At 43.8% G+C, this 22,338-nt stretch overlaps 1 protein-coding gene across 3 annotated transcripts in view; it reads left to right on the plus strand.

Annotated features, from left to right (window-relative positions):
* KCNAB2 (potassium voltage-gated channel subfamily A regulatory beta subunit 2) overlaps positions 1-22,338 on the plus strand; it is a 240,356-nt gene that overhangs the window by 39,529 nt on the left and 178,489 nt on the right. Inside the window, exon 1 of one of the 3 annotated variants that reach the window (XM_040429493.1) lies at positions 683-840. The exons of the other annotated variants lie outside the window; for them this stretch is intronic. The gene's annotated coding sequence lies outside the window, so the exon portion shown is untranslated. Of the gene's footprint in view, positions 1-682; positions 841-22,338 lie in introns of those variants that run through there. 3 annotated transcript variants of the gene reach the window in all.

Here is a 22,338-nt window from a genome sequence, read left to right on the forward strand (position 1 = left end):
ATTCTCGTACTTGGGGGAAATATTTATTTCCAGAACAGTACAAATATAGCCACTTTTTAGAAAAAGTCCCCAGGAGCGAACAGCCACTTTAAAAGCCATTTTCCTGATAACAAAGTCTCTTTTATATTTCAACGAACCGAAGCAAATTTACAGTGAAACTTAGGATTGTTTCCTATAGCGAATAATGTTAGAATATCTTCAAGTTAATAACAGCAGAAAGCATCAGATTTTCCTGCTGGTCTTTGACCTTAAATTACAATTCTACACCGACACTTTGTTGGTATGCACAAATCTACATGAACCCAATTTGCTTTTTGGTCTCTGCATGCATAATTGTATACGGAGGCTCTGCCATAACCCATTTCCCAGAAAACTCTTGATTTGCAGCTACATGTTGTCAATTTGGGTGTAAAGCCGTGTGATTGACATCCTCTTTGTAGCGCTTGTATCTGTCATAACTGTCAGCATAGATTTCCGCCAAGGAGAAATCTCACGTCCTGTCATATCGACACAAACTTGCAGACTCGGTACGTGAGAGCAGCATTAAGCATTGTTCTGCAGTAGTAGTGTTATTTTTATGCCCCCCCCCCCCCCCCCCCCCCTTCCTTCTACCTAACCACTCCTAAATGGATTTTTAGCTGGGCAGCAAAAGCCATAGACGCAGAGCTTTTACCCATCCTGAATTTGACCGGGGAGGGAGTTGCTTAAAATGCATTCCTCATTGTGTGCGCTGCAATATTTACACAATCTGCAGATCTTTGCCTTTTTCTAGATTTATATCTGTCTCCCTTCAGTTTCATCTTTTCACCTCAGATCTTCAGTCTGGCTGGGAAAGGGGAGGTAAGTGCTTTTTCGTACTGCGGTCCAACTTTTTATGCTTCTAAACTGCATTGGTAAATTATGTTTATTGTTGACAGCTATGGTGGTTGATGCTTTTAATTATTGGACTTTGCTTTTATGGGAATTAGTATGCACTTGTGGCTGACCAGCCCTCTGTTATTACTACTGTAATATCTGCATGTGTGGGGAGCATGTCATGGTCGTATATGTTGTATTGGTAATAACGTTACTCTCCTTTTTGTCCAGTAGTGGTGACTTAAGGAGCAGTGTACTGTAGATATTTGGCATCAGTGATCTCTGTTCCAGGCGTTGTGAAATCCAATTATCTATCTACTTCATATCTCTCTCGTGTATCTCTCTCTCTCTCTCTCTCTCGTGTATCTCTCTCTCTCTCTCTCTCTCTCTCTCGTGTATCTCTCTCTCGTGTATCTCTCTCTCGTGTTTCTCTCTCTATCTCGTGTATCTCTCTCTATCTCGTGTATCTCTCTCTCTCTCTCTCTCTCTCGTGTATCTCTCTCTCTCTCTCTCTCTCTCTCGTGTATCTCTCTCTCTCTCTCGTGTATCTCTCTCTCTCTCGTGTATCTCTCTCTCTCTCTCTCTCTCGTGTATCTCTCTCTCTCGTGTATCTCTCTCTCTCGTGTATCTCTCTCTCTCTCTCTCTCTCTCTCTCGTGTATCTCTCTCTCTCGTGTATCTCTCTCTCTCGTGTATCTCTCTCTCTCTCTCTCTCGTGTATCTCTCTCTCTCTCTCGTGTATCTCTCTCTCTCGTGTATCTCTCTCTCTCTCGTGTATCTCTCTCTCGTGTATCTCTCTCTCTCGTGTATCTCTCTCTCTCTCGTGTATCTCTCTCTCTCGTGTATCTCTCTCTCTCGTGTATCTCTCTCTCTCGTGTATCTCTCTCTCTCTCGTGTATCTCTCTCTCTCGTGTATCTCTCTCTCTCTCGTGTATCTCTCTCTCTCTCGTGTATCTCTCTCTCTCTCGTGTATCTCTCTCTCTCTCGTGTATCTCTCTCGTGTATCTCTCTCTCTCTCTCTCTCTCTCTCTCTCGTGTATCTCTCTCTCTCTCGTGTATCTCTCTCTCTCTCGTGTATCTCTCTCTCTCTCTCTCTCGTGTATCTCTCTCTCTCTCGTGTATCTCTCTCTCTCTATCTCTCTCTCTCGTGTATCTCTCTCTCTCTCTCTCGTGTGTATCTCTCTCTCTCTCTCTCTCGTGTATCTCTCTCTCTCTCTCTCGTGTATCTCTCTCTCTCTCTCTCTCGTGTATCTCTCTCTCTCGTGTATCTCTCTCTCTCTCTCTCTCTCTCTCTCTCTCGTATCTCTCTGTCTCTCGTATCTCTCTCTCTCGTATCTCTCGCGCTCTCTCTCTCTCGTATCTCTCGCGCTCTCTCTCTCTCGTAACTCTCGCGCTCTCTCTCTCTCGTAACTCTCGCGCTCTCTCTCTCTCGTAACTCTCGCGCTCTCTCTCTCTCGTAACTCTCGCGCTCTCTCTCTCTCGTAACTCTCGCGCTCTCTCTCTCTCGTAACTCTCGCGCTCTCTCGTAACTCTCGCTCTCTCTCGTAACTCTCGCTCTCTCTCGTAACTCTCGCTCTCTCTCTCTCGTAACTCTCGCTCTCTCTCTCTCGTAACTCTCGCTCTCTCTCTCTCGTAACTCTCGCTCTCTCTCTCTCGTAACTCTCGCTCTCTCTCACTCGTAACTCTCGCTCTCTCTCTCTCGCTCTCTCTCTCTCGTAACTCTCGCTCTCTCTCTCTCGTAACTCTCGCTCTCTCTCTCTCGTAACTCTCGCTCTCTCTCTCTCTCGTAACTCTCGCTCTCTCTCTCTCTCGTAACTCTCGCTCTCTCTCTAATTCAAATTCAAAGTAAGCTTTATTGGCAGGACCAAGTACATTTTAGCATTCCCAAAGCATTTAAGGATTTTTGGGGGTGGATTGGCAGGGGGGATGATATGGGGTAATGGGTAAATCCGGGGGACATATTCAGGGTTGAGGGATGATATGAGTCCATGTTAGGGTTTTAGCAGTCCGGGTCTATTATGTTCCTCTCAGTCGGTGACATCCTGTGACATATTGTGCAGCTATTCTCACCATTGGCTCCTCTTCTCCCAGCACAATGTGGAGTCTCCTCTTCTCATCCACAGAGGGGAAGTCTGGGATGAGATTGGAGAGTCTCTGGAAGTGAGTGTCCCTCAGCGCTGAGTACTTGGGGCATTGTAGCAGGAAGTAGCCCTCATCCTCCAGGGCCTCCTGGTCACACTGCTGGCACAGTCTACTCTCCTTGGGCTTGTAGGCCTGTCTGTGCCGCCCAGATTCCATTTCCAGGCTGTGGGCGCTCAGTCTGTACAGGCTCAGGACTTGTCTGTCTTTGGGCTCTTGTAGTATCTCCAGGTATAAGGCCAGTTTGTATTCTCTCTGCAGTGATTGGTAGACGGTGAGTTTCTTGGAGTTTGCTATGTTATTTCTCCATTCTCTGACATAGTTTTCTTTAGAATTGTTCATTACATACTTTTTTTGCTATTTTGTTAGGCCGTGTGTATGGGAGCTTTGGATGGACAAGGTGGAGATCAGTTGTTGGCCAGTAGGGCTTTATGGTGGTATGAAATGGTGCTGCTGTTCTTTAGGTGGTTCCAATATGATAGTGCCCTCTTCTGTACTGCAAGAAGTAAAGGAAATCTGCCCAGCTCAGCCCGGCAAGCATTGTTAGAAGTGCTCCGATGAACCTAGAGGAGGTATTTGCAGAATTCCAGGTGGAATGTTTCTGTTGGGCTGGATTCCCATTTGGTTTGGTCTGGATAGGTGATGGGGCCCCATACTTCACTGCCATAGAGGAGGATTGGGGTGATGATGCTGTCAAAGATTTTAAGCCAGACTCTCACAGGTGGTTTTATTTTGTACAGTCGTCTCCTAATGTCATAGAAGGTTCTACACGACTTGTCTCTCAGGGCCTCTATGGCTGGGTTGAAGCTTCCTATTTGGTTTATATCTAGGCCGAGGTACAGTCAGGTCCATACATATTGGGACATCGACACAATTCTAACATTTTTGGCTCTATACACCACCACAATGGATTTGAAATTAAACAAACAAGATGTGCTTTAACTGTAGACTGTCAGCTTTAATTTGAGGGTATGTGCATCCGAATCAGGTGAACGGTGTAGGAATTACAACAGTTTGCATATGTGCCTCCCACTTGTTAAGGGACCAAAAGTAATGGGACAATTGGCTTCTCAGCTGTTCCATGGCCAGGTGTGTGTTATTCCCTCATTATCCCAATTACAATGAGCAGATAAAAGGTCCAGAGTTCATTTCAAGCGTGCGATTTGCATTTGGAATCTGTTGCTGTCAACTCTCAAGATGAGATCCAAAGAGCTGTCACCATCAGTGAAGCAAGTCATCATTAGGCTGAAAAAAAAAAAAAAACATCAGAAAGATAGCAAAAACATTAGGCGTGGCCAAAACAACTGTTTGGAACATTCTTAAAAAGAAGCTCAGCAACACCAAAAGACCCGGAAGACCACGGAAAACAACTGTGATGGATGACCAAAGAATTCTTTCCCTGGTGAAGAAAACACCCTTCACAACAGTTCGCCAGATCAAGAACACTCTCCAGGAGGTAGGTGTAAGTGTGTCAAAGTCAACAATCAAGAGAAGATGTCACAGCCACTATCTCTGGGTGTGACCTTCCGTCCTTGCTCGTTCGGCGCTTCTCGCTGAAGTTTCGTTTCTTTGTGTTATTTGTGGTTCTGTATGGGTTAACTCCCCTGTGTGCCTATTAGGAGTTAATCCTCTGTCTGCTCCATGGGTGTGGCTTCTCTGCTGCACTCATGGAACCTGTATATAAGGCTGAGGTTTCCTCAGTTCTGCGTCAGCTCTCCTGGTGTGTGTTGTCTTGTCCTGTCCTGCTCCTGGTTTGTACTCCCTCTCCCATGCTGCTGACCCATGGGATCCGTGTCTGTCTGTCTGTGCTCTGTGGGTTTCCCTACTTGTTCATTGACGTCCTCTTTCCCGTCCTCTTTCCCGTCCTCTTTCCTGTCTTTCTGTTATCTGTTCTGCCAGTTATGTTTTAGTTACTTTGTGTGTATTCATATGTCTGTGTTCAGCAAGCCCTTGCTGCACCTTTCTTTGCAGCAGAGTGGCATGCGCAAGGCCACGCAGTATACCACTGGTGGAGCAAGTCCTTCTCTGCTCATTGTCACTCCTGTTTCCTTGCTCTGTATTTCTGCTTGTGTTATTAGTTGCCCTGTTTTGTATTTGCCTGTCTGTTATGTTTGCCTATGTGCCGTCGGTACCTTCTGGTACCTGTTGTCCATTCGTTCCTGCTGTCACTGTCTAGTTCACGCTCCAGAGTGGACCCTGGCAACTTCCTGCGGCAAAGCCTAACCCTACCTTCTGGGGCTTTAGTGAATACCAGGAGTTGCTTAGTCATGCCCCTCTGGAGTATTACTAGACAGTGGCGCAGTGGGGGTTTTCTCCCACTGTGCTGATGGTACATAGAGCTTATGTTTTGTCTGTGCTGCCTTCCCTGGTTTTTGTTTGTGCAATAAACTCTTATGTGTCTGTACCTGATTTCTGTTTGTTTATTGCTTGACGACGCGGTGGTCTCTCCTGGGACCTCCAACTCGTGACAGAAGACTTCACCAGAGTGAATACAGAGGGTTCACCACAAGATGCAAACCATTGGTGAGCCTCAAAACCAGGAAGGCCAGATTAGAGTTTGCCAAACGACATCTCTAAAAAAGCCTTCACAGTTTTGGAACAACATCCTATGGACAGATGAGACCAAGATCCACTTGTACCAGAGTTTTGGGAAGAGAAGAGTATGGAGAAGGAAAGGAACTGCTCATAATCCTAAGCATACCACCTCATCAGTAAAGCATGGTGGTGGTAGTGTCATGGTGTGGGCATGCATGGCTTCCAATGGAACTGGTTCTCTTGTATTTATTGATGATGTGACTGCTGACAAAAGCAGCAGGATGAATTCTGAGTGTTTCGGGCAATATTATCTGCTCATATTCAGCCAAATGCTTCAGAACTCATTGGACGGCGCTTCACAGTGCAGATGGACAATGACCTAAAGCATACTGCAAAAGCAATCAAAGAGTTTTTTAAGGGAAAGAAGTGGAATGTTATGCAATGGCCAAGTCAATCACCTGACCTGAATCCAATTGAGCATGCATTTCACTTGCTGAAGACAAAACTGAAGGGAAAATGCCCCAAGAACAAGCAGGAACTGAAGACAGTTGCAGTAGAGGCCTGGCAGAGCATCACCAGGGATGAAACCCAGCGTCTGGTGATGTCTATGCGTTCCGGACTTCAGACTGTAATTGACTGCAAAGGATTTGCAACCAAGTATTAAAAAGTGAAAGTTTGATTTATGATTATTATTCTGTCCCATTACTTTTGGTCCCTTAGCAAGTGGGAGGCACATATGTAAACTGTTGTAATTCCTACACCATTCACCTGATTTGGATGTAAATACCCTCAAATTAAAGCTGACAGTCTGCAGTTAAAGCACATCTTGTTCGTTTAATTTCAAATCCATTGTGGTGGTGTATAGAGCCAAAAATGTTAGGATTATGTCGATGTACCAATATTTATGGACCTGACTGTATGCATAGCAGTAGGACTCCTCAAGAGTGCAGCTGTTTAGTGTGAGGGAAGATCTCTTGATTTTTGTGTTCTTCCTTTGGAAAACCATGACCTTTTTGTTTTCTTTGCGTTGATGGGTAGTGCCCATGCCGCACTGTACTTCTCCAGCACTTCCAGGCTGTCTTGTAGGCCTCTCTCTGTTGGTGACAGTAATAGGAGATCATCTGCATACAACAGGAACTTCACCTCTGTTTCATGTAGGGCCAGTCCTGGTGCTGAGGAGGATTCTAGGGCTGCAGCCAGTTCATTGATGTAAATGTTGAACAGAGTTGGACTTAAACTGCAGCCCTGTCTAACTCCACGAGCATGCTGGAAGTACTATGTTCTTTTCCCATTCTTCTTTATGCTGCAGATGTTCTCAGTATAGGAGCTCTTGATGACCTCATAAGTCTTCCCTCCTATTCCACTCTCCAGTAGTTTGAGGAACAGACCTGGGTGCCACACGGAGTCAAAGGCCTTCTTAAAGTCCACAAAGCAGGCAAATATCTTCCAGTGCTTTGTATTGTGGACATGGTTCTTGATGAGACTGTGTAGGGTATAGATGTGATCAGGAGTGCGATGATTTGGCATGAACCCGGCTTGGCTTCTGTGGAGGATATTATGCTGTGTCAGGAAGGTGAAGATCCTTCTGTTGAGAATACTATTGAACAGTTTTCCCAGCGTGCTGCTGACACAGATTCCTCTGTAGTTGGCCGGGTCATACTGGTCTCCACTCTTATGGATGGGTGTTATGAGTCTTTGGTTCCATACGTCAGGGTAGTGCCCAACACTCAGGGCCAGGTTGAAGACCTTTAATATTGTGACATGTACCTCTGGAGAACTGTGTTTTATCATCTCTGGAAGGATTCCATCCATGCCACTGGATCTTTTACATCGCAGGTCTTGCATTTTCTCTGCTATTTCTTGGGGTGTAATGGGTGTGCCTAGGGGGTTTTGGTAATCTTTGATTGTTTCCTCCATTTCATTTGGATGATGTGATTTTGTTCCACACTCAGCTCCTCATTTAGAATCTTTGTACAGACTCTTGAAGTAGTTGAGCCAGATGTTGCCATTTTGGATGTGGAGATTGGTTTTCTTGGATCCTGAGCCAATTTGATTCCAGGTTTCCCAGAAAGAGTTTTCCTGAAGAGCATCTTCCAGTTGTTGCAAGTTTCTGGAGCTGAAGTCTTGGTTCTTCTTTCTCAGGATTTGTTTGTAGTTTTTCTGTAGGGCCCCATAAGTGCTCCTCAGATCAATATTGTCAGGGTCTCTGTTTTTTATTTTAAGCTGTTCGCAGGGCATTCTTTATAGTTTGGCATTCTCTATCAAACCATTTATTGGGCTGTTTATTGGCTGATTTTCGGTGGGTGACTTTTTTGATGTTAGAGGTTTTTTGCGATGATGTGTAATATTATTTGGAGGTCATCTGCTACTCGGTTCACCCCTTGGGGACTTAGTACATAGGTGGTGTTGTGGAAGTTTACAAACCGTTCTTTGATGTCGGGTCTGTTGGCTACCTCTCTGTAGGTTGTGGTAGACTCTCTCTCGTGTATCTCTCTCTCTCTCTCTCTCTCTCTCTCTCGTGTATCTCTCTCTCTCTCTCTCTCTCTCTCTCTCTCGTGTATCTCTCTCTCTCTCTCTCTCGTGTATCTCTCTCTCTCTCTCTCTCTCTCTCTCTCGTGTATCTCTCTCTCTCTCTCTCTCTCTCTCTCGTGTATCTCTCTCTCTCTCTCGTGTATCTCTCTCTCTCTCTCGTGTATCTCTCTCTCTCTCTCTCGTGTATCTCTCTCTCTCTCTCTCTCTCTCTCTCTCTCTCGTGTATCTCTCTCTCTCTCTCTCTCTCTCGTGTATCTCTCTCTCTCGTGTATCTCTCTCTCTCTCGTGTATCTCTCTCTCTCTCTCTCTCTCTCGTGTATCTCTCTCTCTCTCTCTCTCTCTCTCTCTCGTGTATCTCTCTCTCTCTCGTGTCTCTCTCTCTCGTGTATCTCTCTCTCGTGTATCTCTCTCTCTCGTGTGTCTCGTGTGTCTCTCTCTCTCGTGTGTGTCTCTCTCTCTCTCTCTCTCTCGTGTCTCTCTCTCTCTCTCGTGTCTCTCTCTCTCTCTCTCTCGTGTCTCTCTCTCGTGTCTCTCTCTCTCTCTCTCTCTCTCTCTCGTGTGTCTCTCTCTCTCTCTCGTGTCTCTCTCTCTCTCGTGTCTCTCTCTCTCTCTCTCTCTCGTGTCTCTCTCTCTCTCTCTCTCTCTCGTGTGTGTCTCTCTCTCTCGTGTATCTCTCTCTCTCTCTCTCTCGTGTGTCTCTCTCTCTCTCTCTCTCTCGTGTGTCTCTCTCTCTCTCTCGTGTATCTCTCTCTCTCTCTCTATCATTAGTGATAAATAAAACCACTCCAGGAGAATTTTTATTTTTTTTCTTCACTTTTGATATATTTCATAGACATCCTTAGAAGGTACCAAGTTTGGCAGTAGCGGAAAATTTCCAGGCTTGGGATATATGTGTGCGTTTCTTTTTTGGTGTAGTTCCATGGAAAAAAAAAATGTTTTTCTTGTTTAGGAGCTGTATACACAAAACGGTAGGGGATTTTTAACAAAGACTATTTGAAAAGTTGCTTAATTTTTATATTTGTTTTAGATGTTAAAGAGGACCTTTCACCATAATAAAACCTCTAAACTAACTATACAGACGCGTAGAGTGGCGCCCAGGGATCCCCCTGCACTTACTGTTATCCCCGGCGCCGCTCTGTTCTCCGGTTATAGCCTCCAGCATCTTTATAGTTAGGCTCCACCCAGGGGAACCTGCCGGCGTCTCATTCTTCCATCCTGTAGGGCTGGCCAATCGCAGCGCTCAGCTCATAGCCTGAGAGAAAAAAAAAACTCTCAGGCTATGAGCTGAGCGCTGTGATTGGCCAGCGCTACAGCATAGGAGAAAGAGACGGCGTCAGGTTCCCCTAGGTGGAGCCTAACTATGAAGATACCGGAGGCTATAACCGGAGAACGGAGCTGCGCCCGGCGATAATAGTAAGTGAAGGGGGATCCCTGGGCGCCGCTCTACACGTCTGTATAGTTAGTTTAGAGGTTTTATTATGGTGAAAGGTCCTCTTTAAGCCCTGAAAAATCTTGCAGAAGATGGACATAGCCTCTAAAATTATGAAGACCGGTACGGCGCAGGTGCCAGATTTTGAATGCAAACAGGGCCAGCAGAGAAAGATCCCGTTCCCTGGCCCTGTCAATCAGCATGCGGAGGGGGCATCTTTAGGATAGGAGGATGCGGCGGCTACAAGCAAGTAGCCGCCCTACTTACTGGTAGCAAGGTAATTTGCATATTTTAAAAGTAAGTTTTTAACAGAATCTGCTGAACGAAAATGATTAATTACAGTATGTATACATAAATCACATTATAGGCATTATAAGTAACCAAAAAAAAAAATGTTTAGTGGGGTGACAGAAGCCCTTTAAAGTTACTTTTATTCAACCAGCAAGTAATTTTTTGACGGGAAATGACATAGGTGTCTCCCAAAAGATAATAAGACGATGTACAAGAGGCATTATTGTGGGGAAAAAAAACATTTCTCAGCTTTTATTTACATTTGAGCAAAAAATACAAGATGTTCCATACTGTGGAAAATCTCAGAGGACGTGGTCGGAAGCCAAAAGTGACACCTGTGCTGGCCAGGAGGATAGTTAGAGAGGTGAAAAAGAATCCAAGGATCACCAAGGCCATCCTGTTGAATTTGGGCTCTGCTGGTGGCAATGTCTCAAGGCAGACAATGGACAATGCAGACCAAGGAGGACGCCACTTCTCCAGATAAGGCACACAAAAGCTTGCTTGGCCTTTGCAAAAGCTCATCTGGACAAAGAAGAAGAAGACTTCTGGTCTTCTGTGTTATGGTCAGATGAAACAAAAATTTAATTGTTTGGTCACAATGATGTTTCCTTCATTTGGCGTAAAAAAGGAGAAGCCTTCAACCCAAAGAACACCATCCCCACTGTCAAACATGGTGATGGGAACCTAATGCTTTGGGGGTGTTTTTCAGCCAATGGACCAGGGAACCTAATCACCGTTAACGGCACCATTAAAAAAGAGCAATACATGAGGATTCTCAACGACATCAGGCAGTCTGCAGAGAAACTTGGCCTTGGGCACCAGTGGACATTTCAGCATGACAATGACCCAAAACACACAGCAAAGTAGTGAAGAAATGGTTAGCAGACAACAACATTAACGTTTTGAAATGGCCCAGCCAGAGTCCAGACTTGAATCCAATTGAGAATCTGTAGAGGGAGCTAAAGATCAGGGTGATGGCAAGAAGACCCTCCAACCTGAAAGATTTGGAGCTCATTGCTAAAGATGAATGGGCAAAAATACCTGTGGAGACATGCAAAAAGCTGGTCTGCAATTATAGGAAGCGTTTGATTGCTGTAATAGCCAATAAAGGCTTTTCTATTGATTATTGAGAAGGGTATGAATAATTCTGGACTGGACACTTTTTGCTCAAATGTAAATAGCTTATTTTCCACAATAATGCCTCTTGTACATCATCTTATTATCTTTTGGGAGACACCTATGTAATTTCCCGTCAAAAAATTACTTGCTGGTTGAATAAAAGTAACTTTAAGTCAAAATTTGCCAGGGGTATGAATAATTATGGGCAGCACTGTGTGTGTGTGTATATGTAATATATATATATATATATATATATATATATATATATATATATATATATATATAATGTAATGGGATTAACCCTTTAAATAATCAGTGTGTGTGTGTGTGTGTGTAGAAATGGGCCCTAATGAAAATTTGTTATAATTAAGTATTGATGTTCGCGTAAGACTCACCTTTTCAAGTAAATGGGTGCACAATAAGGACATGTAGCACATGCTCACCATCAGTGTGCGGCCCATTTAGAAAAAAATCATCACTTTTTTTTTAATGCCCGGTACATGGATAAGTTTTAGCTCCCATTGTTTGAAAAATTTCAATTAGCTTTCTCAATATTGATCGTACCCTGGCCTCAATAATTTGCTCCCCCTAGTGGTGACTGCAGGCAGCCAGACTTTGTAGAGGATTTGGAGCGCTCTATAAAAATCACACGTTTTGCATAGTTCATTTGCTTTGCTGTGTAGTAATTCTTACTTCTCCTTGCTTGACACAAATCAAGGTCATTGTGATCTTCTGCCACAGAATCCGGAACGAGTGTCAAACAAAGATGATGAGGGATAAGATCATTCGTTATTTATTTAAACACTTAATTCATTATTAATGTGTTACAGTCCCCTCTCCCAGCAAGGAAGCAGCAAATATTCTTAGCCAGGGTTTCTTAAGCAGTCACCGGCCATCGATTGTCTTGTGTCAGTGGGTTAAAGTGCTCCTAATTCCCCGTGGTGGCGTTTAGGATTACTTTAGGGACAGGAAGTCGCAGAGAATAGCCTCGGAAAATGGGTCACTTGTGCATTGCGGTTATGTGCGCTGGTCATGGCTGGTTTTCTTTTGCTGTAGCTTGGTGTTTTTTTTTTTACTCATATATGGTCTTTAGGATCAAATTTGTCATCCGTAGATGTTTGTGAGCAAAAACTTTATCTGGTGAATAGATCCAAGACCTGCAACTTCTTGTAGATTTTGAGCCACATTCAGATATGACGGTATAGTGAAAATAAAACCATATTAATTAAAGAGGCTTTCACTTATTTCTGTATAATGGAATATTGCTAGGATATGCCATAACCCGCGCCGCTCCTGGTCCCCGCTGCTTTTCCCTATGCGTGGATGAAAACATCAGCGTCAGGGGGGGAGGCAGACAATAACAGGAGGTGACTGGGACAAGCCTCCCTAGCATCATGGGTGACACTAGGACGGCTTGTTCCTGTCACCGCCTGCTATTGGCTACCCCGCTACCCCCACAGCACCGAGCATGGGGAGAAGCAGCAGCAATGTGGGGAGCAGGAGCGATGCGGGTGCCGGGGTGCCAGGTAAGTACATTGTGTGTGAGGGGACCAGGCATATGGGGGGGCATTTCAGGGGTCAGATAACCCCTTTCAAAGGACATCTCTCAGCAGATTTGTACCTATGAAACTGGCTGACCTGTTACATATGCACTTGGCAGCTGAAGACATCTGTGTTGGTCCCATGTTTATATCTTATATAAGAGTGGTTTTATGGATCAAAAACAAGCTGATTTCATATACGTTTTACATCCTATCACTCCCATTTTCCACTCTTTGCCCAAGATCCACAAACCGGGCTTTCCCCCATCTATGCGGCCTATTGTGGCCGGTATAGGCTCATTTACGGAGCGGTTGTCTGCGTGGGTTGACAGTTTGTTGCAGCCACTTGTCCAGACTATTCCGGGCTTCCTCCTAGATACTAGAACTGTAGTTCAGTCCTTTCATGAATTTTCTTGGAAGCCGGAGAATGTCTGGATAACTGCGGATGTCACATCCCTATACACTGTCATTCCTCACCATTTAGCCATAGCCTCTTTACCATGGTTCCTGAATACTTATGCTGATTTCAGCCTGGAATTCCAAGACTACATATGTGATGTCTTTTTCCTACTGAAACGTAATGTATTCATGTTTAACCACCGTTTTTTTCTCCAACGCACCGGTGTTTCCATGGGGGCAAAATTCTCGCCCTCCATGGCCAACATCTACATGGCGTGGTGGGAATCTTCCTATCTCTTCTCAGATCACAATATTTGGGCCCCCTCATTACGGTGGTATGGCCGCTATATTGATGACTTGTTGTTCATCTGGTCAAGTGACCATACTGCCATACCACTGTTCGAGGAGTTCCTAAATAACAACACTTTGAATCTGACATTTACTCTCAATTTTAACTGTACATCTATTGCTTTTTTGGACTTGACTTTAGAGGGCAATATTGCCGAATCAAATCTAGTCACCCGCACTTACCGCAAGGAGACGGCGGGTAACCGTACACTGTTCGTAACCTCATGTCATCCTGCACATGTTGTATGTAATATCCCTAGAGGCGAATTCATACGCCACAAACGGAATTGTTCCAGTGAGACAGGCCTCAGGGAGGAGCTCAACCTAGCTGCTGAGCGCCTTCTTGCCCGTGGTTACAGCAACAGCAGTTTGACACAGGCCGCGACACAAGTCAAATCCAAACCACGGATTGATTTAGTTTTTCCACAAAATAGGGCCAGTAGCCGTTTTAACTTTAACAGTGAGGTCCCTAAAAATAGAGCCCCAGTTTTCTCTACGAGCTACAGTGCAGAATGTAATAAGATCCGTCATATAATCAGAAAAAAATTGTCTCTGCTGCGTATGGGCGAACAGTGGTCTGATGTTTTTGGCTCAAATATTAAATGTATTGCTCGTCGAGCCCCAACTTTGGGCCAACGTATCAGCCCCAGTTTGTTCATGGATGATCTGCAGACACAGCAGAGCTGGCTACGCTTTAAACGCAACTATAAGTGCGGACATCGTATCTGCACTTGTTGCAAGCATCTTTCCATTGGCCAAACTGTTGTCTCTGCATCTAATCAAAAAACTTTTACTTTAAAACAATATATCAATTGTAACACCAGCTTTGTGGTATACTGTATCACCTGCACGACATGCCGCCTGCAGTATATAGGATGCACTTCTAACAGCCTTAAAACCAGGATTTGTCGACATATTTCGGACATTCCACATGCGCTGACCCGGAATGTTTCTGCGGTCAGTTCACACTATGCGGCTTGTCATGCAGGTGATACCAGTAGTCTTGTGGTGCAGGGAGTGGAACGGGTTAAATCTCCCAAACGTGGAGGTGATCATAGGAGAGTTCTTTTAAATAGAGAATCCTACTGGATCTTTACCATGGCTACCTGTGTACCAATGGGTCTGAATCGTAGGCACGATCTTATATTACATTATTGACCCTGGTACACTTTGTTGTTTCCCTTGAAGATCTTCTTCTTCTTTTTCTTTATTTCCTTTTTTCTTTTTGTTTTTTTTTAGCATATGTTGGAGCTATGTGTTGATTGTGTTCACCTGATATGTTTGACCTGCCCCTTACTTAAGGCCAGTGTCTCACATCATCATGTTGTCATGAGTAAGGATCTGAATTTGTTGATCTGAAACGCGTAGACCTGATGTACATGTCTGGATTTTAGCATGTCTTTTCATTAAAGCATTTATATGGTTCATTGGAAGCTGGATCTCCTTTTTCACTTACATGTTTATATCTGTCCGCATTGCTGAGAAAAATGTTTTACTATATGCAAATGAGCCTCTAGGTGCATCGGGGGTGTTTCCGTTACACCTAGAGGCTCTGCTCTCTCTCCAACTGCCGCACCCTCTGCACTTTGATTGACTTTAGGAAAAGTCAGAACCAGGTGTGATGACGTTTACACTGTCTGGTCCTGTCAATCAAAGTGCAGAGGGTGTGGCAGTTACAGGGAGAGCAGAGCCTCTAGGAGTAATGGTAACGCCCCTGTTGCTCCTAGAGACTCATTTGCATATATTAAAACTGCATTTTTCTCAGCAATGCAGGCACATCGTATCAACATGGGACCAACACAGATGACTTCAGCTGCCAAACGCACATACTGCAGGTCAGCCAGTTTCATAGGTACAAATCTGCTGACAGATGCCCTTTAAATATCTTGGTCAAGTGGTAGTGGCTTTTGCTGTCCTCTCTGGCATCCGCATCCAAGGCAATGCACTGCTGCCATTACTCCCAGCACTATATCTGCAGCTGCCAACAGCTCACCGGCCTTTTTTGTATTGATCCTGAGTTGCATCCTGTATTATACTCCAGAGCGGCACTCACTATTCTGCTAGTAGTGTCACTGTGTACATACATTACATTACTTATCCTGTACTGATCCCAAGTTCAGAGCTGCACTCACTGTTCTGCTGGTGAACTCGCTCTATATACAATATACATGACATTACTTTACGGGTGGAGTCACTGTGTTCATACATTACATTACTTATATTGTGCTGATCCTGAATTACATCTTGTATTATTCTCCAGAGCTGTACTCACTATTCTGCTGGTGACGTCACTGTGTTCATACATTACATTACTTATATTGTGCTGATCCTGAATTACAGCCTGTATTATACTCCCGTGCTGCTTTCACTGTATTGCAGCTGCCAGATGTAAGGGCTCCGTCTACATGGTGACACTGGTTGGGGCCAGGATCGCATGAGAATCGCAGTTTATCTGTGATCCCATAGAAATGAAAAGGGGGGCAACGTAATTCATGTATGTGGTGAATGCAACCCCTGAATTGTAAAAGAACTCAACTCTGCTAGATTTTTTGAGATTGAAGGTTTGCAGTAGTAGTTGCAGAGCCCCACAGGAGCAGAGTCTGGGCAAATCTGCTTTTCAGGGCTCTGGGTGAGCATTCATCAAATCTATTGAACATATTTAGTGGATGGATATCTTCACAATGTTTTACTATCACGTGTCATAGGGACATTATATGGCACAAAGAGACAGTTGTTGTCACGCCCCTCATTTAGTTAATGGTTATTAGATGGATAGTAGCCCCCGCACAACAGCCGATCCTGAGAACAGCTGCTGTAAGGGGATATTGGTTGTGGTTTACTTAGTGGTTAGTAGGGCAATAGTTCAGATTAACCTCCTAATTTATTGAGGTCACACATGAGGCATATTGTCTCTGAAAATTGTAGTAGATGGAAAATGATGGTGAGATGTTACCTACACAGAGTGGTAGACAGGTATTCTGTAGATGTGATACTTGGTCGATATTAGATGGATAAATAGAATTCATATAAAAGTGGTGTCTGATCTGCTTCCATGGCAAACTGTGATGTGTTGCCACAAATGCTGGTTTTCTACAAGTTGGTGGGGATGGGAACATATACTAATAAATTAGTTGTCCAGTTTCAGAAGGAATGCACACAGCACAGGGGATTGATTGCAGTAAAGATGTGATCATTACCTACCTGGCAGATTCCACACCACTGCTCTGGTTCTCCCAGCGGGGGTCCGCTGCGCCAGTGCGGTCACGTCTACAGCATGTGACTGAAGAGGCCAGTCATTGGCCGCAGCGCTCATGTGTTGTCAATGCAACGTCGTCCCTGCCGCCAAGTAAACAAACCTCATCCAGGAGAACCGAAGCAGTGACCAGGGATCTGCCGGATAACTGAGATCACTTCTTTATTGCAGACCGATCCCAAAAATTGTCTGGTTTCCTCCTGGGCTGGATACACGGCAGTATGAAGTTCGAACATGCTTAGTGCAACTAGATTCTTAGCAGGCTGAACCCAACTCATATGCAAGTCTCCATCTTGCATTTGTTCCTTGCATATTTCCTACAGGTTAAAGGGGTTTATCCAGGTCTCCATTTTTCATTTTCCCTATGCTTCCCCTGCCAGGCCACGCAGCTTACTAATTTTTCTGTCTCTCTCTCTGGACAACGGGAGAGTGGTCACGTGATTGCACCCTCTGTGGAGACCGGATTTCCTCTAAAGTCACAACCAGGCCTCCCAGCATAATCCCCACCCAAATGGTCGTGAAGTTAGACCCATGTGATCTTGGAATGGGCTGGTCGATGCTCTCATTCCATAAGCAGGGTGCTTGTCATCTCTCATGAAAGCTGTGTGGGAGGAAACGACAAGGGGATGATGGAGGGTGTAGTGGCTGGGGTTCTCAGCCTAGGGAAGGGTGTAGTAGGCGTTCACATTTCTGGCTGATCTTGTATCACACAGCACTATGGGAAGGGTTGTGGCTGCTGCTCATCTATACCCACAACCTGAAAGTTTGGGTTGCAAACAATGGAGCAGAGCCGGGAGCGTGAAGATTGAAGACGCTTTAACCATTTTCACAATTTTTAGGATCTTGCACAACCCCTTTAAGACTTGCTGCAGGCAGGAGTTTAAGTTAATGAGGGAGATTTATTAAGCTCATCCACTAGTTTTCTGACATAGAAAGTGGAACATTTTGACAGAAGACAAGGTTTGCATCAAAATTTGAACCCCCCCCCCCCCCCCCCAAAAAAACCCTTTCCGACACTTTTGTAAGAAGTGAGTGGGGTTGTGTGTGGACGCCAGAAAACTGGCACACAGTACACCTGAAATCTACTTTTGTTCTGTTCTGTGCACAAGTTGCCCAAAATGCGCCACAGTTATTAAGAGGCAACGATAAGTCACCAGCGCAGTCTGTCTAAGGCCTCATGCACACGACCGTATTTTGTTTCCTCGTCCGTTCCGTTTTTTTTTTTTTGCTGATAGGATGCGGACCCATTCATTCCATGTGCTGTCCGCATCAGTATGTCCGTTCCATAGACCCGCAAAAAAAATAGTGCTTGACAAGGATAGGCATTATTACAATTGATCCGCGAAAAAAAAAAAAAAAAAACGGATGCTATACGGACGTCATCCTATTATTATTATTTTTTTGCGGATCCGCAATTTGCGGACCGCAAAACACGGTCATGTGCATCAGGCCTAATTCTTGTATTTGGTTCTAGGTCTTGGATATACCAACTATTGGTTGACTTGCTGTGAGACAAATTTTTATGGCAGAATTGTGGCACAACGTTTTAGGCCCTGCCCCCTTTCCTACGACAACCTGCCCTCTTTCTGCTAAACTTCGGTCCCTTGTCGAGCGTCTTGGCGGGGGAGAGTGTAGAAACCTTAGACGTGTTCAGGGAAGAGGTGTTATCACTGATAGCACCTCCCCTGTGAACAATGAAGTCAGAAAATGCAAAGATATAAATGTATAAAATACAGTTTTACTGAATATTTTCTTACAAAAGTTTACATTAATCTGCTCAGCTCCTCCCGCTTTAAAACTTGCTGCCTGCAGATTGCACTGCATTTTGTGGTGACAGATTTAGAAGGTTTTCTCATTGTTTTTTTGTTTTTCTTTTTTGAGTTGGCTACATGCAGTCTGTGTAGGCTCATAGCAATGACTCCTAATGATGATCTGGCAAGTGATGACTCCTTGGGGATGGTGCTGCTGTACTTTCTAATAGATTCTTAGATGGCATTCTTCTGTGTTTTAGAGCTGGTTCCATTAACTAGTGTTTGTGCCAATTTGTAGTGACTTTTTTTTTTTTTTTTTTATTTGTTACCTTTAGGCATCTTTTACACATTTACACAGGCGGCTTTTCTGTTCGGATGTGATGCTTGTTGCGAACCGACAGCCTCTGGACTGAGTCATGACCCTTCATTTCAATGTGTCTGTGTACATGAGCGTTGTTTATTGCTGATCATTTTTGCTTTCAGGAAAAAACGTAGAATGGTCTATATTGTGCTTTTTTTCGCGCAGCCCTGGCTGCATAGAAATTAATGGGGATTGTGTAAAAAACGGAAGGCGTTCAGATGCAATGTATTTTTCACTGATGGTTGCTAGATGTTGAGTTTTTCTTAACGTATTAATAAAAAAGCATCAAAAACGAATGGTATCCTTGTGGAAAAAACGGAAACACTGAAAGCAATCGCAGACAAAACCGATTCAAGACGTGTGAAAAAACCATCAGTTTTTCTCTGGACACATCCTGACTCATTCCGTATCATGTGAAATAATCTGTAGTCTCTGTAGGGCTCCTTAGGATGGCTGTTGGTTACAGCACTGGTTCCTAGCAATGGTACTACCTTCCTTGTGAATTTTTGTGTAGCCTTCTTTGTATATTTTTTGAGTCTGCTGTCTACAGTCGTGGCCAAAAGTTTTGAGAATGACCAAAATATTAGTTTTCACAAAGTTTGCTGCTAAACTGCTTTTAGATATTTGTTTCAGTTGTTTCTGTGATGTAGTGAAACCTAATTACACGCACTTCATACGTTTCAAAGGCTTTTATCGACAATTACATGACATTTATGCAAAGATTCAGTATTTGCAGCGTTCTTTTTCAGGACCTCTGCAATTCGACTGGGCATGTTCTCAATCAACTTCTGGGCCAATTCCTGACTGATAGCAACCCATTCTTTCATAATCACTTCTTGGAGTATGTCAGAATTAGTGGGTTTTTGTTTGTCCACCCGCCTCTTGAGGATTGACCACTAGTTCTCAATGGGATTAAGATCTGGAGAGTTTCCAGGCCATGGACCCAAAATGTCAACGTTTTGCTTCCCCGAGCCACTTAGTTATCACTTTTACCTTATGGCACGGTGCTCCATCGTGCTGGAAAATGCATTGTTCTTCACCAAACTGTTGTTGGATTGTTGGAAGAAGTTGCTGTTGGAGGGTGTTTTGGTACCATTCTTTATTCATGGCTGTGTTTTTGGGCAAAATTGTGTGTGAGCCCACTCCCTTGGATGAGAAGCAACCCCACACATGAATGGTCTCAGGATGCTTTACTGTTGGCATGACACAAGACTGATGGTAGCGCTCACCTTTTCTTCTCCGGACAAGCCTTTTTCCAGATGCCCCAAACAATCGGAAAGAGGCTTTATCGGAGAATATAACTTTGCCCCAGTCCTCAGCAGTCCATTCACCATACTTTCTGCAGCAGATCAATCTGTCCCTGGTGTTTTTTTTGGAGAGAAGTGGCTTCTTTGCGGCCCTTCTTGACACCAGGCCATCTTCCAAAAGTCTTCGCCTCACTGTGCGTGCAGATGCGCTCACACCTGCCTGCTGCCTTTTCTGAGCAAGCTCTGCACTGGTGGCACTCCGATCCCGCAGCTGAATCCTCTTTTTAGGAGACGATCCTGGCGCTTGCTGGACTTTCTTGGACGCCCTGAAGCCTTCTTAACAAGAATTGAACCTCTTTCCTTGAAGTTCTTGATGATCCTATAAATTGTTGATTGAGGTGCAATCTTAGTAGCCACAATATCCTTGCCTGTGAAGCCATTTTTATGCAACACAATGATGGCTGCACGCGTTTCTTTGCAGGTCACCATGGTTAACAATGGAAGAACAATGATTTCAAGCATCACCCTCCTTTTAACATGTCAATTTTGCCATTTTAACCCAATCAGCCTGACATAATAATCTCCAGCCTTGTGCTCATCAACATTCTCACCTGAGTTAACAAGACGTTTACTGAAATGATCTCAGCAGGTCCTTTAATGACAGCAATGAAATGCAGTGGAAAGTTTTTTTTGGGATTAAGTTAATTTTCATGGCAAAGAAGGACTATGCAATTCATCTGATCACTCTTCATAACATTCTGGAGTATATGCAAATTGCTATTATAAAAACTTAAGCAGCAACTTTTCCAATTTCCAATATTTATGTAATTCTCAAAACTTTTGGCCACGACTGTACAGTCTGTATAGACTCCTGGATCTAGACTGTCTTTATGGGTCACGGTTTTATGTTTTTGGACTGTCTTTGTTAGCACCTAGAGTCCCAGTTCCTAACAATGGCCCGGGCTCCTTGGGATGGTGGTACCTTTTAGGGATTCACATTTGGCTTTGTCGTGTGTCTGTTGACTTTCTTGTGCATCTTTTTGGAGTCGCTAGCTCCAGTCTGTGCAGGCGACATCTTCCCTGTGTACGTGATAAACTTCTCGCCCTTTCAGACGTTGTAATATCGCCAGCATCCTCTTCCCTTTTGGCCAAGTAAGTCGTACAACAAATTAGCGAACAAAGCCTTAGAAATCAACACTTTGTAATTAGAGAAAATAACCCCTATTCCTTTTTATAGCTACAGCCTTTGTTGTGTTGTTTGAGGACAAAGCTAAACTAGGATTGCGGGTTCGGATTACATTATAAAACACTTACGGATTAAATAGCACACTGCAAGCTGCCATTGTCCTCCAGATTTCAACAAGATCTTTTTCTGACCATTGGCTGAAAGAAAAGCTGCTGAAATTTACACTCTTCCCATGGCGATGGGCATGTATCAGGTCCTATCCGTGTAGTCCCCTTCACCACAGAGAACACTGCAGGTTTCTTCCAGATAAGACGGCGCAGGAAATCTGACGTTCCCTCTTGTCTGGTAAGTGACATTAGATAATCCTCTCTGCTCCTTCATCAAATCTTCTCACCTTCGGAGGATGGATGAGGACTGGTGGCTGTCATATCGCTCCTGTAAGCATTAGGTATCCACAACCTCACTGCCATTTTATCTTCCTCTGTATCCAGTTGAATAAGCAGATATTCTATTCCTCCTGGTTTATGTGTCACATAGTATAATGTAGACCTACATGGACGAGGAAGTCCAGCGTTGTACTGCCATATCACCTGGTAAACTGTAACCTATACTGAATGTCATTTTTAATATGATCAAAAACATACATATATCTTGCATGGTAAAGTTATTCAATGTATTAAAACTTCTACCAAGCAGTCTTTTATGTAGAATTGCCCCAATTTGTAATTAACAGGAATTGAACTGATTCTGTATTTTTTTTATGATTTAATATAAAAAAACATAAATTATATATGTAAAAAGCTATAGGTATGAGATACATGTGTAAATATACATATATTGTATTGGCTGTTATCCAGGTCATGATATATACAGTCAGGTCCATAAATATTGGGACATTGACACAATTCTAACATTTTTGGCTCTATACACCACCACAATGGATTTGAAATGACACAAACAAGATGTGCTTTAACTGCAGACTGTCAGCTTTAATTTGAGGGTATTTACATCCAAATCAGGTGAACGGTGTAGAAATTACAACCGTTTGCATATGTGCCTCCCACTTGTTAAGGGAGCAAAAGTAATGGGACAATTGGCTTCTCATCTGTTCCATGGCCAGGTGTGTGTTATTCCCTCATTATCCCAATTACAATGAGCAAATAAAAGGTCCAGAGTTCATTTCAAGTGTGCTATTTGCATTTGGAATCTGTTGCTGTCAACTCTCAAGATGAGATCAGAAGAGCTGTCACTATTAGTGAAGCAAGCCATCATTAGGCTGAAAAAAGAAAACAAACCCATCAGAGAGATAGCAAACATTAGGCTTGGCCAAAGCAACTGTTTGGAACATTCTTA

Source organism: Bufo bufo, chromosome 1 (genome assembly GCF_905171765.1).
Source record: "Bufo bufo chromosome 1, aBufBuf1.1, whole genome shotgun sequence".
NCBI lineage: Eukaryota > Metazoa > Chordata > Amphibia > Anura > Bufonidae > Bufo > Bufo bufo.